This window comes from Pongo pygmaeus, chromosome 17 (assembly GCF_028885625.2).
Source record: "Pongo pygmaeus isolate AG05252 chromosome 17, NHGRI_mPonPyg2-v2.0_pri, whole genome shotgun sequence".
NCBI classification, from domain to species: Eukaryota; Metazoa; Chordata; class Mammalia; order Primates; family Hominidae; genus Pongo; species Pongo pygmaeus.
This window is the reverse complement of record NC_072390.2, coordinates 45,345,195-45,361,994: the sequence shown is the minus strand read 5'-3', so window position 1 is coordinate 45,361,994 and position 16,800 is coordinate 45,345,195.

Sequence of the window (16,800 nt, the reverse complement as noted above, 5' to 3'; positions counted from 1 at the left end):
ATATTGCCACTGAGTTTGCATAGCATATTGTCATTTTTTCCTTAAAGGTTTGGTAGAGGCTACCAATAAAACAATAGGGGTCTGGACTTTTCCATATATATATATATATATATATATATACATGTTATGTTATATGTTATATATGTGTCTCATATATACACATATACATATATAACACACATGTACACACACATATATAACATAATGTATATATATAATATTCCCTACTGCTCTCCACTGAGGACTTCAATCACCTGCCTATTAGACAGCTTGAAGTTTTTCTGTAGTTCACTGATGCTTTATTTTTTTTCAGACATTTTTCCCTCTGCATGTCATTTTGCATCATTTTTATGGCTGTGTCTTCTTTGCTAATCTTTTCTTTTGCAGTGTTTTGTCTGTCATTAATTTCATTTAGTGTTTATTTAAAAAATCTTAGACAGTATACTTTTTACCACTAGACTTTTGATTTTGGTGTCATTTTATACTGTCCATGTCTCTATGCAACATGTTTAATCTTTCTCTAGCTTTTCTGCGCATACTCAATTCACTCCTAACAGTTGTTTCAATATCCCTGTCCGATAATTTTAACACCTGTGTAGGTTTTGTGTTGTTTTGACTGATCTTTTTCCTTGTTATGCATCATCTTTTAAAGCTTCTTTGCATGTCTGCTAGTGTTTTATTGGATGCCTGACATTGTGAGTTTTACCTTGTTGGGTGCTTGATCTTTTTGTATTACTATAAACATTTTTGAGCTTTATTCTGGGATACGGCTATGTTATTTGGAAACAGTTTCATCAGGTGTTGCTTTTAAGGTTGGTTATGCAGGACCAGAGCAGCCATTAGTCTAGAGCTAATTATTCTCCACCACTAAGGCAAGACTTGTCTGAACATTATACCCAGTTTCCCATGATTTAGGAAGTTTCCCAGTCTGGCTTTTGGTAATAGGACATGCTTGCTTGCTTCCCCCGTATAGTTCCTGAGTACTGTTTCCCCTAATCCTTTCAGGAGATCCTTCCTGGCCGTGGTTCATTTCCTCACACAGATGCACTGATTATTATTACTCTGCAGAATCCCAAGGTAAACTCTCTGCGTATCATATTCTGTGCAATTTTCTCTCCTCCAGTATTCTGCCCTGAAAGCTCCAACCATCCTTTTTCATTGTCGATCTGTGTTCTCCTTTCTGTACCACAGCCAGAAAACTTTCTTAAGGTTGTAAGCTAGAGCGATCATAAGAATTACCTCATTTGTTTTCCATATCTTAGAAACTACCTTTTATTTTTGTCTAATTCCAGTATCCTTAAAATCATTGCTATTTGCATTTTATTTGGTTTTTCAGTAGTTTAGATTAGATGGAAAGGTAAAGCCAGTCCTTATTTACTCATTTTGTTTGAAGTGGAAGTTTCTTCTCTTTATTTTTAAAAACATTATATTTGGGACATACAGATATATGTAATTTATATGTGAATTATAAAGCTCCACCTCCTGTCAGATCAGCAGAGGCATTCGATTCTCATAGGAGTGTGAACCCTATTGTGAACTGTGCAAGCGAGGGATCTAGGTTGCAGGTCCTTATGAGAATCTAACTAATGCCTAATGATCAGAGGTGGGATAGCTTCATCCTGAAATCATCCCCACTCTACCCCAGTCCGTGGAAAAATTGTCTTCCAGGAAATCAGTCCCTGGTGCCAAAAAGGCTGGGGACCGCTGACTTACAATGCCTATGTATACTTCTCTTATGCTATATCCCACTCTTCACACTATCCTCTCTTCAGTGTTAACAATTATCCTCATTTTTATGTCTATTAACTTTTTATATTTAAAAATATATTTATCAAATGCATATTTGATTAAACAAAAAAAATTCATTGTGCTTTTCTGAGCTATGTAAAAATGATCTCCCCCTTACATTACTTAATATCAGTTTTTAAGTTTCAACCACATTAATTGGTAAAACATTTTTTTTTTTGATTTATTGGCCCTTCTCCTGACAGTGTATATATCTGAGATTTCAGTTCTATGTTGTTTATGAAGACTGATTTTTATCAACATTCTTTTTCAATGCCACTTTCTATTTTTTTGTGTGTGAATAACTTGTTTGTTGCATTTTTTTCCCCTCATCTGCCTGGCTGATGGAAAGAACTTACTGTTGCTATTATTACATTTTAACAATGTGTAAAACTAAGTTTCCTTGCATACGTTTTTTTGCTTTGAACTTGCTGAATTTTTAAAATAACCACATTCAGGTCTCTTTTCTTTAGGAAATGTCTTTTTTAAAAAACGGCTTTGAATATTTCTTCCGTGTCATTTGTTTTAGTCTCTTCTTAAGGAAATTTACCAGTAAGTAAATAGAATTTCCATTCTTTAGTCTACCTGCCTATCACCTTCTCCCCCATTATCTTTATCTGCTCATTTTTGTATTTCAAGAAGGCACACAGGTACCACTCACAGATTTAATTTTTATTGATTGATTTATTTAACACATATTTATTGAGTTCCGAACATGGGACTTCATATCCTCTGAACTTTTCAGCCTCTAAAGTACTTTTAATTCTTTTATTTGTATTCCTTTCTTATTTCATTCACCTCATTTTCTTCTCATTCTGTCGATATTCCTTTTCATCTTGTTGCCTTCTCAGAGAAGCTATAATTTACAATCTATGGTTACTAGTTTTCTGCCATTGTCTTTGGCTCCTGGAATAAATACGATTCAAATGGAAATTCTTTTCTTGATTTTTCTGGATTGTTTTCCCTTTTTATAAATGGAGAATTTAAAAACACATCTTATTGGCTTTGTGTTTCTTTTTCTCCATTTATTTTTGTTTAAGGTAAAGTTCACTTCTGACTCAGTATTTGTTAAATAAGAGGTTGGTTTCCCTTTCCCACACTTTTGTCTTGTCTCTACCTTAGGCATGGGAAGATTATATACTCAGATATATTACTGGGAAGCAGATATATGAATCTCATAATTTTAATTTTATTGCAGGCATTCAGTAGTTAATTATGGTCTACTGTGTTGTTATTTTCCCCTATCTATATGGCTTTGTTCTGTTTCCCACTCAAACAACTGGTGTATAACACATACAGACAGCAAAGGCCTTCCTTTCTCCACCAACATCAACACATTTTAATTTTAGGGAATGGAGCTCTTACAAATCAGTATATAAATGATAATCCCCACTTCAAAACCCCCTATTTATAAATATATAAGCACTTTCCAAATTAATCTAAGTATGAAAATGTTTTCAATAAAATTTTTAATGTAATATTTTGAATTTGTCAATTTAATCTCAAAGAACAATCATAAGTATATACAATTATATTCTCTAAAAAATTGTATCAAATATGAAATAGTTCAAAACAGTCTGAATATTCATTAAAAAGACACTAGCTAAAGAAAGTATGGCAGTCAGTGTTAGAGGTATTGTTTTCATTTTGGGGGTTCTGGAATGAAATATGTGTGCTCAATTTACCATCGTTAACCATCTTTCACCAGAAGCCTTATGTGTATTGTTCAATTTCTTGAGATATAGACATATCTTAAGAGAGATACTTCTGGTACCTACTACTTTGAATATTTGAAAGGTGATAGAAAGTAATTACCACAACTATTTTGTTTTTTGGTAACTATAAGCTTAGATATTTTCCATGACGCAGTCGGCAAGAAGTTATCCTGTATATTTTGTAGCCATCTACAGGAAATGTTCTAAATTTCGGCTCTTCCTCTCCAATTTGCTTTTTAATACAATTTACATATTTTTCTAAAAACTTTCCAAAATCTCTAATCTGCGAATCCCTCTTCCCATTCCCCTTGTGGTTTTCAGTGCTGTTTTATTTATCCTTTTATGTAATTTCTAAGTTCCATGTCAATAAAGTTTTGGTATGATTGGTAATAACACATGTGCTCACTCTACCACCTTAAACAAAACTTCTGAAGTTACTTTGATAAGTAAAAAACCCTCAAAATTCTACATTTTGAAAAAAAATGGACCACATAAACCTGACGCTATTGAATATTAAAGTTATTTCTATTTTAGGACAACAGATTCTTTCACTAAAAAGTTCCAACTCAATTTTAAAGGTGTCATATATTAAAGAGTTTAAGATTTTAAATGAAGTCAAAGATAATGTAAACAAATGAAGCTGAGCGTGTGTAAGAAATGTGGGTAATGGTGAATTCTGTGGTATTCAGATTCACATGCAGTCTAAACCAAAATGACTCATAGTTGGATTCCGCCAGCAGGTAACATGTGAGCTTTGGTGTACACAGAGGCATAGTCAGATGCTAACATCAGGGACAAGCATATGAGCTGGCTATACAGTGCAGGCCAGGTCTAGGTGTGAGAATGAGCACATCAAGAGCCTTCTTTATGAATCATACAGTCTTGCTTCCACAATTTTTCCTGTCATCTTTCATCATAATCATAAAAATTGGCACATAATATATAACTCTAAAAAAATTCTGTTAAAACATCACTTCTTAGCCGTGCGTGGTGGCTTATGCCTGTAATCCCAGCTACTAGGGAGGCTGAGGCAGGAGAATCGCTCGAACCCAGAAGGCAGAGGTTGCAGTGAGCCGAGATTGTGCCACTGCACTCCAGCCTGGGCGACAGAGTGAGACTCCATCTCAAACAAACAAACAAAAACAAAAACACACACACAAAAATAAAAAAAAAAACTCCTTTAGAGAATGTGCTGTTTCTCACTATTGAAATGACACTGAGTGTAATATGTCAAAGAAAAGTTGCACAAATACAAGGTAGAGGCAAGAAACTCTTTACTGAAGACTCTTGCAATGGAAGAGAGGGATTGAACTAATATTCACTGAAACACAAAGTGGGATGTTTTTTAGGCATTGGGGTGAGCTAGTGGAAAAGTACTGGTGGACATTAGGGAGAAGGTTGGTCAATGTGATTGTGATGTCTGTGTTTGCTAATTGTCAGTTATGGAATAGCTAATTGTCACTTATCCCATAGAGACTGGGAGATAGGGGCACTGTCTTTCTCGATGATTACATTTCAAAGGAAAGGTGCCCAGGTCCTTGAGAAAGACATTTCCTGAGTTGTAAAACTAATAGAAGATTTACTGCTCAAAGGAACAGAGACAAACTTATAATTGCAAATTTTCTTAAGTAAATACTGTAAGATACAGGAAGCCAGGAGTTGAGAGCCAGGAAGAAGCCTGTCTAAAGTTTAGTCAATTTGAGGAGAATGTTAAACCCATCTTGGGCAAATGAAAGTATGTGGTGATATTTAAGTTGATTGTATGTATTGTCAGTGTCATATGCTAGAATATTTTAAATGAGCATATTGTAGAAAATTATTACACTTTTATAAGTAAAATTATAAAATATGCATCAATGGTAACAAAGTCATCATTATCACCATAGATGCACATAATGAAGTGCAATAGAGAACTTTGGAAAATATTTAGAAAAAAACTGAAGACATGTCTTATCATTTCTTAATATTTTCAGCAATTTTGGAGTGTTCGGCCGGCTAACAGAGAGATGTAATTGTTGGATTTACATACAGAGATGATTGATTTTGAATGAAAAGCTTAAAATGACATTAGTACAGTTTTCTTTTCTTTTCTGGTTTTTAATACAATCCCAACATTGATAGAAACACATTTTCTTTTTTTGCTCATTTTAATCTTTACATTTTTTATTACAATTGATGATTATAGTTAGATTTTAAAATAATTGGATTAAATATGTTTGATTGTTAACTGTTAGACTAGACTCTGAAGACTGTGTATAAGCATAATATTATATGACGATCAACCTTATTGATATTTAAAATTTGATCCAGCAATTTCACTACTGGGTGTATACTCAAAGGGAAATAAATCACTATCAAAAAATACCTGCATTTATATGTTTCTCACAGCATTATTCGCAATAGCAAAGATATGGGATCAACCTAAGTGTCAATAACAAAGATAAGGAATCAACCTAAGTGTCCATTAGTGGAGGATTGGATAAAGAAAATGTGGTGTATACATATCTTTATCCAATCCTTTAGTGATGGACACTTAGATATAGAGATATATACACACACCATGGAATACTCTTCAGCCATAAAAAATAATGAAATCGTGTATTTTGCAACAACATGGATAGAACTGGATGCTATTCTCCTAAGTGAAATAACTGAGAAACAGAAAGTCAAATACCACATCTTCTCACTCCTAAGTGGGATCTAAACAGTGGATACACATGGACATGCTGAATAGAATAATAGATATTGGAGACTCTAAGAGGTGGGAGGGTGGGAGTGGGGTGAGGGTTGAAAAATTACCTATTGGAAACAATATTCACCATTTGGGTAATGGGCACACTAAAAGCCCAGACCTCTCCACTACACAATATATGCATCAAGAAATATTCAATAGTACTATCCAAATATATAAATATTAAAAAAAATAAAATTGTACTTTTAAGTCAAAGATTCTCTCTAGACAGCACAATAGAATGCATGCACTTATAAATTAATAAAGAGGTCACAGGGTATGCAAAATTCTTTAAGTCAGTTCAGCCCAAATTGCCACTTAAATATCTTCTACATTTTTAGTTTTCTCTTCAAACAAGTTGCTCAGTGCAGAGAAAGAAAAGTGAGTGGAGGTAAACAGCAGCTGTGAGATAAGAATGTGTGCCTTGCTTGAATTTATATCTTGTGTCTGTAATCTCTCTGATTCTCATGGACCTGTTTTCTTACCATTTCCTTAATGTCATTTCATCTCTGTCCTAGCCATCACATCAGTATACTACATTTGAAATTTTGTTGATGTAGTATTGACATCATTTGAATATATGTTCCCACCACATCACGTGTTGAATTGTAATCTCCAGTGCTGGAGGAGGGGCCTGGTGGGAAGTGTTTGGGCTATGGAAGAGGATCCCTCATGGCTTGGTGCAGTCTTCGTGATAGTGAGTTCTCACAAGATCTGGTTGTTTAAATGTGTTTGGGAAATATTTAGGAAAGAACTCAAGACATATCTTATTATTTCATAATATTTTCAGCACTTCTGGAATGTTCAGCCAGCTAACATTCCCCAATACTCTCTCTCTTGCTTCCACTCCTTCTATGTGAAATGCGTGTTCCCCCTTCACTTTCCACCATCATTGTAAGCTTCCTGAGGCCTCCCCAGAAGCAGATGTTGGTGCTATGCTTTCTGTACAGCCCCCAAAACCATCAGCCAATTAAACCTCTTTTCTTTATAAATTACCCAGTCTCAGGTATGCCTTTAAAGCATGCAAGAAGGGCCTAATACAAGTTTCTGTTTTGAAGAATCTTTCCAGGGTAGCATCTATTGGCCAGCAGGAGTCATGGAGAAGTGGGACACACATTCAGTGGTCGTTTCAGTGAAATGGACCTTTTATACAAAAGGCAATAAATGTATCTAATTTTCACTGCTTTAGCATGGCCTTCTTCTCGATAATTCTTGCTTCTTATCTTCAGGATACAAACTCTTTGAAAACTGCTTAAGAATCATTTCTGCCCCATTAAGCATCCTTGTTTTGTTTGTTTGTTTTTAACATTTTCTTCATTGTAGAACTTTGCAGGTAAATGCTGATTAAGCTTGCTTCTACTATTATTTACGTGTGTAATTGGATTTTCATTGCTTTTTTTTTTAGAAACTCTTGACTCACTCACTCTTAATCAATTTTATCCTCTTTCTCTAATTACATTCTAGTCCTTGTCCTGATTGATATATTTCCATAAACTTAATAATTAACTTATTGCTGCTCTAATCAAGTGTTAACATTTGCCATTATCACTCAATAATACAATTAGCCCTATTAAAAATGCTAAAATACTTTGCTTTTTCATCATTCAATTCCTGAATAAGGCTAATTGTTTCTTATTCCAGTGGATCATGTGCCAAGGATTTGAATTTGCTTCTTTTTTTCTGTGATCTCAAGAATACAAAAAGTTCTACGTGCTTTGGAAAGAATTTTCCTATAGGCTCCAAAATAAAACTATTCTATGAACCATTTTGTTTAAATCTATACTTCTCGGAATTTCTTCTTTTTCTCTATGCCTTTGAAAAACTTATGTATCATTTTACTATTTCTTATTTCATCTGTTTGTATCTATCCATTAATTGGCCTAAGATAGAACTGAGTTACATTTTAAATGAATAATTACATTTTCAATAAACTTGCATGTCATTCATAATTTATTTTTATCATTGTTTTTCTCTCTTCTTTCCAGAAACAAGCCAAAGTTCAAACAGTGCTGAAGCCCAAATTAAGCTGGAGTCTCTTTATTGTGGATTTTTTACATTTATTCCATGCTTTGGAAGATCTATCCCTTAGTCCCTACAGTATAGAAATTCTTTACTTTGTCCTCAGTTTATTATTGATGACTGGTAAACCTCTGTTGTGTTCATATGATGCCAAATATGGTTACAGACACCAAGGAATGACGAACGTGATTGGGAAGTAGGCACTTCAAACCACTGAGAGTTGCTAAATATAACACTAAGTTATGCATGGGCAGAATTATTGCAAATGGGTTGTTACACAGTCTGACACTTCACAACATGAATGTATGTTATGGGGCTAAAGAAAGAATACAATTTTATATTCTCAATTCATTTTAGGGAAACATTTGTCATATGACTTCATAAGCAATTTTCTTTGTTAGTAATAAAATTGACTTGGACAGGCATCTCTAAGTCAATTAACATAATTAATATGATTTTATTAATGCAGCCAAAATGTTTTCCTCCCAGAAGATTTGACATACACCAAGCCTAGCAGCACTCGGCCACCTGCACAGCTTAACTGTGTCTCCCTCTCACCCACTGCCACATTCCCAGTAGTATTTGTACAGTGAGATTTCATAGGTAGGACTGTTCAGGTAGTGTCTGAGAATGAGAATATGAGCGATTCCAGTTAAGCGAATGGAACAATTAATAACTTATATTGAGTGCCCACTTCATTCAGAGGCCAAGGCACTGTGGATGATCATAAAGAAACAGAAGGAAACAAATAATCTCTTTCTGTTTCTTAGGAGTTTCCAGTCATGGCAAAGAGAGGTCATATATTGGGCCCTTGCAGAAAGGGCAGGAGTTAGACAAGGCACAAGTTTAAGATGGACAAACAATACATCAAGATTCAAGGAACCAGAATGGAGTTGTCATTGATGAAAAAATACAGCAAGATTTTTTTTTATTATACTTTAAGTTTCAGGGTACATGTGCACAACGTGCAGTTTTGTTACATATGTATACATGTGCCACGTTGGCGTGCTGCACCCATTAACTCTTCATTTAACATTAGGTATATCTCCTAATGCTATCCCTCCCCGCTCCCTCCACCCCACAACAGTCCCTGGTGTGTGATGTTCCCCTTCCTGTGTCCATGTGCTCTCATTGTTCAGTTCCCACCTATGAGTGAGAACATGCGGTGTTTGGTTTTTTGTCTTTACAGCAAGATTTTTATATTACTAAGAAGCACTGTGACTCATCACTTTTGTGGCATCTTAACTGACTGTAATTTGTGTGTCCTGTCCCTATTAAGTATAATATATAAGATATTTGTTAAGCATATGCTGCTACATATAATATGTAGTTGTGTCTCACTGATGCCACAGTGGTGAACAAAAGTTTATATCTTTGTCTTCAAAAATTAGTATCTTCTCTCCTTCTCTCTCTCTATACACATATACACATATGTGTGTGTGTGTACATTATGTACATATATAAGCAAACAACCACATAAAGCAAATGTTGACTGGTACAATATTTACAAAAAGCAGACTATGGTAGCACAGAGGAAGGAAAAAGTAGTTTCTGATAAGAGAATTAAATTTGTATTTTGAATCTCTGTATTTCTGTTATTGTTTAGAAAAACCTCATACAAATGTTAGTTACAATGGGCAGATAGAACCACAAATCCATGTGTAATCCATGATCAGCAGAATAATGATTCAAAAGGGATTTACTGATAACAGAACAATACCTGAGCATCTAAGTGGCAGGTGGGAAAGGGTGGTGTGGATTTTGGACAGCAGGTGAATAGGAGAAGATGAGAAACAGAATACTTACAGGAGCTACTTTGTGCCAGCCTGGGACAGAAGAGTGCTACTGCTGAACATATTTTATTTAATGCAATTCTCCCAACAACCCTATGGCTTAGGAATTTATCCCTGTTTTAGAGATGAAGACACAACTTCTGAATAATTTTCTTGGCTAGGAAGGAACATGTAAAATATCACAGGGAAACTTTAATAAATGAGAAACCAAGGGACAACTTGCAACATCAACTGAAAAAAAATATTCACAGAGATTCTTGGAGGAAAGGGGAGAAAGTAACTGTTTGGTATCGATGATACGAGTAGATTAAACCTATGTATGGAATATAACATGAGAAATGAGGCAGAGAGAGAACTAGCCTAGGAAGGAGAGTCTTTGGGGATTTGAATGGAAATAATCTGAAAGGTAAATGTTAATCTATTCTCCTCTACTGTATTCTGTGGAGAGGAACTCTGGGCTTTTCCAGGTATAGTTTACATGCAGCTTCCTGACACTATAGTGACATAGTATTTTTGTATGCTAAATTGTTGGCCTAAAGATATGGTTGGTGACCCAATTATCAAGAAATAGATAGAAAAGAACTGAAGTGTCAGTGCTGTGCTGCTAACACAGTAGACAACTGGTCTTTCTTTTTTCCACCAAACTCGGAGAATAGCATCAGAATGAGCACAAGAAAACAAGCATGGCGCATACTCCGGTCATTTTACCCTGGTTTTCGTGCAGAAACTCGTTCATAAGATACTTATTTTAACTCTTTCTGTGACTCATATGAGCCAAGATTGTGTCACCAGGAGCTATTTTCAATTATGCTAATGGAAAAATAAAATAAATTGCAGAAATGTCAACAGCTTGGTTTCATTGGCTAAAAGTTCCAGATTCAATTCTTGAATTTTTTGTATAGATTTAAGGGGTTCAAGTGAAGTTTTGTTACATTGGATATACTGTGAAGTGACGAAGTCAGGGCTTTTAGTGTACCCATTACCCAAAGAGTGTACATTATATCCAATAAATAAAGATTCAATTTTTTTATGTGTATTAGTTGTAAAGTTTCTTATGTGATACGGAAAAGTGGCTAAGCAGTCAGCACCTTCAGTTATTTACACGGATTTAATAGAAATAGTCAAGCTACTCAGTTTTTACTATTAGCTCAGCAATTTTAATGACCGCAGAAAAGATACTTTCTGTGATATATATAGGCAAAAACAACAACAACAAAAAACCCCCAAAAAACCAAAAAGTTTTTAGCATTTCTCTTAATGGCTCAAGACGAATTCTTGAAGATATATTGCTACAATATAAAGTAAGTGTCAAAGCAAAGGACATCCTCATTTTCGGGAATTGGAAAGAGAAAAGAGTTGATAGTAATCTGAGTGTATTTGACTGAACTGATATCTTTACTTAGATCATCTTCAAAGAGTATAACATTCTTTGACATTCTATAAAAATCTTCATGAATTTGAAATTGGAATACAAATTACTTTATTCCCCCCGTAGGATTCAGGAGTTCTCTACTAGCAAGGCAGTCTGTATATGCACTCTGTGAAGTCTAGCTTAGGCACATATGAATTTTTTTTTCTTCTTCCTCTATTGGAAAGAGAGAACAAATAAAAGGTGAATAAAATCACTCTCATGTTCGTCGATATGATTTCTGAGGAATAAATTGACAACAAAGAGAAGTCTAATGCAAGACAAAGAATTGTGCTAACTACATTTTGTTTAGTCTTTAAGCCTTCATTTCTTAATATAAATTTCCGAGGTTAGCATTTTTACCTATTGTATTCACTGCTCCATCCCCAGGTTTGTAACATTGCTTGGCACATAGAAGCATTTCATAAATATTTGCTGAATAAATGAATTAATCTCTATTAGTCATACGTAGCTACTAATGCTTTTCAGCATACCATCAAACTAAGTAATTATTGAAGAATTAACTTCACTGCAGACTTAGAGGATGGGCATATACATGGTGAATTTGGTAACATAAAAGAAATGTTGAATCATATCGATTTGTAGAACAAAATAGTATTCTTGATTTTATTAATTATTTTTATTAACACCTTTATTTTCAACTATATCCTTCATGAAATATCTGAACATTGAAGTATTTAATTTTAAGGTCTTCTCAGAAAAGGAAACTGGATCTAGTATTGGAGTACTAGAAGGGGAAATTTTGACTTAAAAAAGCAATTTATCTATTAGGAAATAAAAGCTGTCCTAAGAAGAATTCTACATTGGTGGGTGTTTCAAACAATAATTCTAAGAATTCTTCCAATTATAACATTTTTTTGGAAAATTTCCTGGATTATTTTCTGTTTTTTTCTTTTTTTAAATCACTATTACTTTTGAATGCCTACAGGTTTTATTTCCAGTAAATATAATTTAGCTGGTTTCTTAACTATCCATCTTTATTATAAGCTTCTTAAGGGCAAGGATTATGTCATGTACTTTTGTGGTATCTTCTATAGAGCCTAGTCTAGTGTTGTACATGAAAGATGCTCTAAGTATCTATTGATCATTGAATAGTTGAAGAAGATATGAGAGAACCTTGTTATTATTTGAAAGAGGCTCTAGGTTCTTTGCTTATATTACCTAATTCAATACTGGCTACAACCATAGGACATAGGTAATAGAATTGAAATCAGAATCTAAGCCATCTGAATATATCTCTGCATAATCCATAAAATTTAAATACTTATGTATCGGTGTTTCTGATCTGAAGTCTTGAATAAGTGTTTTGCTTTTATATGGTAATACAGTTCTTTTGTAACCTGTGCTTTGACCAAGTCGTGTCCAGGTCTATATATAAATTATATGTGTGTGTGTGTGTGTGTGTGCGCACGTGCGTGCACATATTATTCTTCCTAGGCATTTCTTAGGCATTGGTGAAGTAATATATTTTCTTATATGTTGGATGTTTGGTGAAAGGAAAAATTATAGATGAAACATATATTAAACACTATAAGTTTTGACTTAAAATTATTACCTATGCCAATAATTTTCATAGCTAAATGTTTTTATCTTTTTTTAGTTCCTTGAATTGAAACAATTGTGATTTAGCTGAGCAAAAGTAAAGGACTACTTTGTTTAAAATCCATTTTTCACCACCTGTTATTTTTTCTATTAATTGCCAAGCAACATAAAAGCAATTTAAAACCTACTTGGTAGGGGCTTTAGAAATATTCATAAAAATATATGTGTTTTTAATTTTCTTTTCAACTCTCACTCATTTTATTACATAAGGATTCTACTAGTTTTTAATTTTGATAATTATTATAGAAATAAATTTATTCAGAGAAGTAAGGCTAGTCATCTTTTGTAGGCAAATTTAAAAACCTGCTTTTTTCTTGCATGGTTTGATACTGGTATAGACTTTTGTTTATCATTTTATTTTTCAATGTGACCCTGAGACTTTGCTAACAGTGTTTAGAAACTCTTGTCATTCTTCATTTTGCAAATGGTCATTTATGTTATTATGCTAATAAGTTGAATAAGTTTAACACTGGCCTAGGAGTGGATTTGAGCAAGCTTCTGGGAAACCTCTGCAAATTTACAAAGTTAATGGCTTGACCTCCCAATTCTCCAATGTAAAATATGCTATAATGATTTTTCAGGCTCTTAGCTCCCCTGCATTTCTGCAAAAAATAGCTTCCATTTACTTCAAATGACTTGACTCTTTTATAATCTAATTGTAAATGAATAATCCTCTCTTTATCTTCTCAAATTATTAATGTCTGTGTTTGGTTAAGGCCCTTCTTTATGACGGAGAAGGAAAAATGTCTCAGCAGATGTTCCAAACAAAGACAGTGAATTCTTTGGAATTTATGATTCCAGGAGGATATTTCGAAGTAGCAGCTTGTGTATTTGAGCAAAGCTCCAAAGAAGAAATATGATAAATACTTCCAATATTTATTTACTTACTTAGGCAGAAGGTTAGTGATGTAGGAGGAAATGCATGCAATATATAAAAATTTGGCATGCACCCTTTTAAGAACTTACAAAGGAGGAGTTGAATTTTAATTTCTTCACCATCATGACAGTTTGAAGATTTCTTGTTAAATTGAAACTTTGCCTACCAGTTTACATTTAAAACTCATTTCTTAATGAATGTTTACTCTTTCAAAGCCAATACTTGGGTAAACTGGTGTCAATTCAAGGAATGATTGTACTATTTTTCTGCAGTTGAAATGAATGCAAACAGGGAAAAAAAAGTGATATTAAATTTATTATCATGTTGGTTTAAAGTTGCATTTTTGTAAAAAATATAAAAGAACTATTATTAATAGTGTAGGTTTTAAAGAAATTACTTAAATAATTATCAAATTTGGTAAGAACTAATTTCAAGATCATCAGTGGCATTCTTTGTATTTATTAAAATGATAGTAGCAAACTCTCTGATTTATGGCTCTTTGGTTGCAAAAACCACCATACTTCTGGAACACTCACATTGAGGTGTTTATTTTAATAGGCTTCTACTGTTGATTTTTTTTTTCACCTTCTTCCCATCTAGAAATTTACCCAGCAACACATTCATTATTGTATAAGAAGAGTCAATAACTATCAGTGTGCCCTGATATAAGAGGAAAAAGGAAGATCAATTTCTTGGTTCTTTTGAACCAGAATCTTTCCCTTTAATGGATTACTTAAAGTTGTTCGCTTACCCCAGTGGTTTCTCATCAGCATCTTTATTATCTTTTGAGTTTTAGGAGGCAGATGATGAAAGGCTGGTTTTACAACACCTGTTGCCTTATATAAGTGTTTATTCAGAACTGATACTAGTATTCTCAATCTTTAGGGTCCTGGCTCTGGGCAGAAAGTGTTCAGGTACTGATTTTTTTTCCATTTCTGTACCAGCCATATAAGGCAGTGGTATAGTTAAGTAAAGCTCTTAGAAACTAAGCATTTTGTCTTCTGTCTTGGATAATTTGTCCTTGATGCCATTTCACATTAAGGATATGATTAAAATCCATAGGAGAATGAGGGGAAGCTTTGAATGAAAAGCTGATTCTCAATGTGAAGTGTTCTGTTTTCCCTGGAATGACCTTGGCACAGGGCAAAGGGCAAGCAGAGAGACTAGAGATAGCTGCCTAATGTCTGGTTAACAAAGTATGCACTTAAAGAGAGCAGATGGTTCTTTTATAAACCCTATAGCTGTGTTGCCCCAGAAAAGTCATTCTATGCTTCTCAAAAACTTACTTTAAGTCTGCAACATAGGCAACTGTGCTGAAAGGTACTTGTTCAGATATCTGCTATAAAAATTAAATACATAAAATCCTCTAAATCACATTTTATGCTCTTAACTGATGGCTTGAAAATGGTCTGGTTTTGGGGAAACTTAGGACATGGCTCCTTAAAACAGCATCCTCAATTTCTTGTTAATTGCATCTTTGAAAAGCAGAGATCTTAAAATGATATTTGCAATGAGAGTAATTCGACTGGGAGACGTGGTTAATATAAGAGGGAAACTAAGAAAATATAGCATCATGAGTGATCTGAAAACTTTCTAATGAAGTTTAAATGAAGACTGTGAAAGATTAAAAAGATATATATTAGGAAAAACCCACTAATATTTCTATCTGAAAATTAATTTATACACTTTTTATAGCAACCTATTATTCTACTGTAATTTCTGCATTGATTAGTGGGTTTCTGTAGCCAATTGTTTTTAAATAGTTTTGAGTTGCAATGATTTAAACATCTGTAAGGATTTCTATTCTAGAGAAAAAAGTCACTTGTTTACCATTCAAGTTCCATTAAGGACATTTACATTTCTCTATTTGGCATAGTTTTGGTTTCTATAGTCTCCACAGGTAAACTGGCATAGCAACTTAGTCCTTTGGAATCAATGACTTCAGGACTTGGGCAAGGTTGTGTCACTTATTTACCAGGAAACTTATTGGTTCTAATTCAAACAACTTTCTGTAGAAAATTTGAATAAATGTAACAAATAGAATCACAAATAGCAAGGGATCATTTACATGCTTCCATGTCTTCAAGTAGGCAAAAACAAAAAATGTCAAATACTACCTGTCTAGCGAAAACAAAATGGATAGCTGTGTAATTCTCCATTAAATTTTAGCTGACTTCACAACAAATGTTGGTATTTTTTAGGAAAAAAAAATCCATTTCTGCCCAAAGGACCTATCTTAAATTAATTCATAATATTTACTTATAATAGCACAATTATTTGACTATGTAGATGTAATTCGAAGGTTGGTTAAGTGATGTAAGGTCCTTTGAGAAATATTAGATATTAATGATGTGAATCTTTTATTTTGTATTTTTTTTCCTGAAAATTGAGCCCTCCTGTGTTCACACTTGAATTCTATAATTTCACTAAAAGGAATGAATGGACATGTGATAACTGTGATAACTGACTTCGCATTTTTTTCTTTTTCTTTTTCTTTTTTTTTTTTTTTTTTCCAGACTGAGTCTCGCTCTGTGTCCCGGGCTGGAGTACAGTGGCATGATCTTGGCTCACTGCAGCCTTCACTTCCCGGGTTCAGGTGAGTCTCCTGCCTCAGCCTCCTGAGTAGCTGGGACTACAGGCGTGCACCACCATGCCTGGATAATTTTTGTATTTTTAGTAGAGACGAGGTTTCGCCATGTTGGCCAGGCTGGTCCCAAACTCCTGACCTCAGATAAATTGCCCGCCTTGGCCTCCAAAAGTGCCGGGATTACAGGGGCGAGCCACCACGCCTGGCCTCTTTCTATCTTTTCTCTATCCCCTGCAAATCCTTCCTTCTTACGAATAACCCC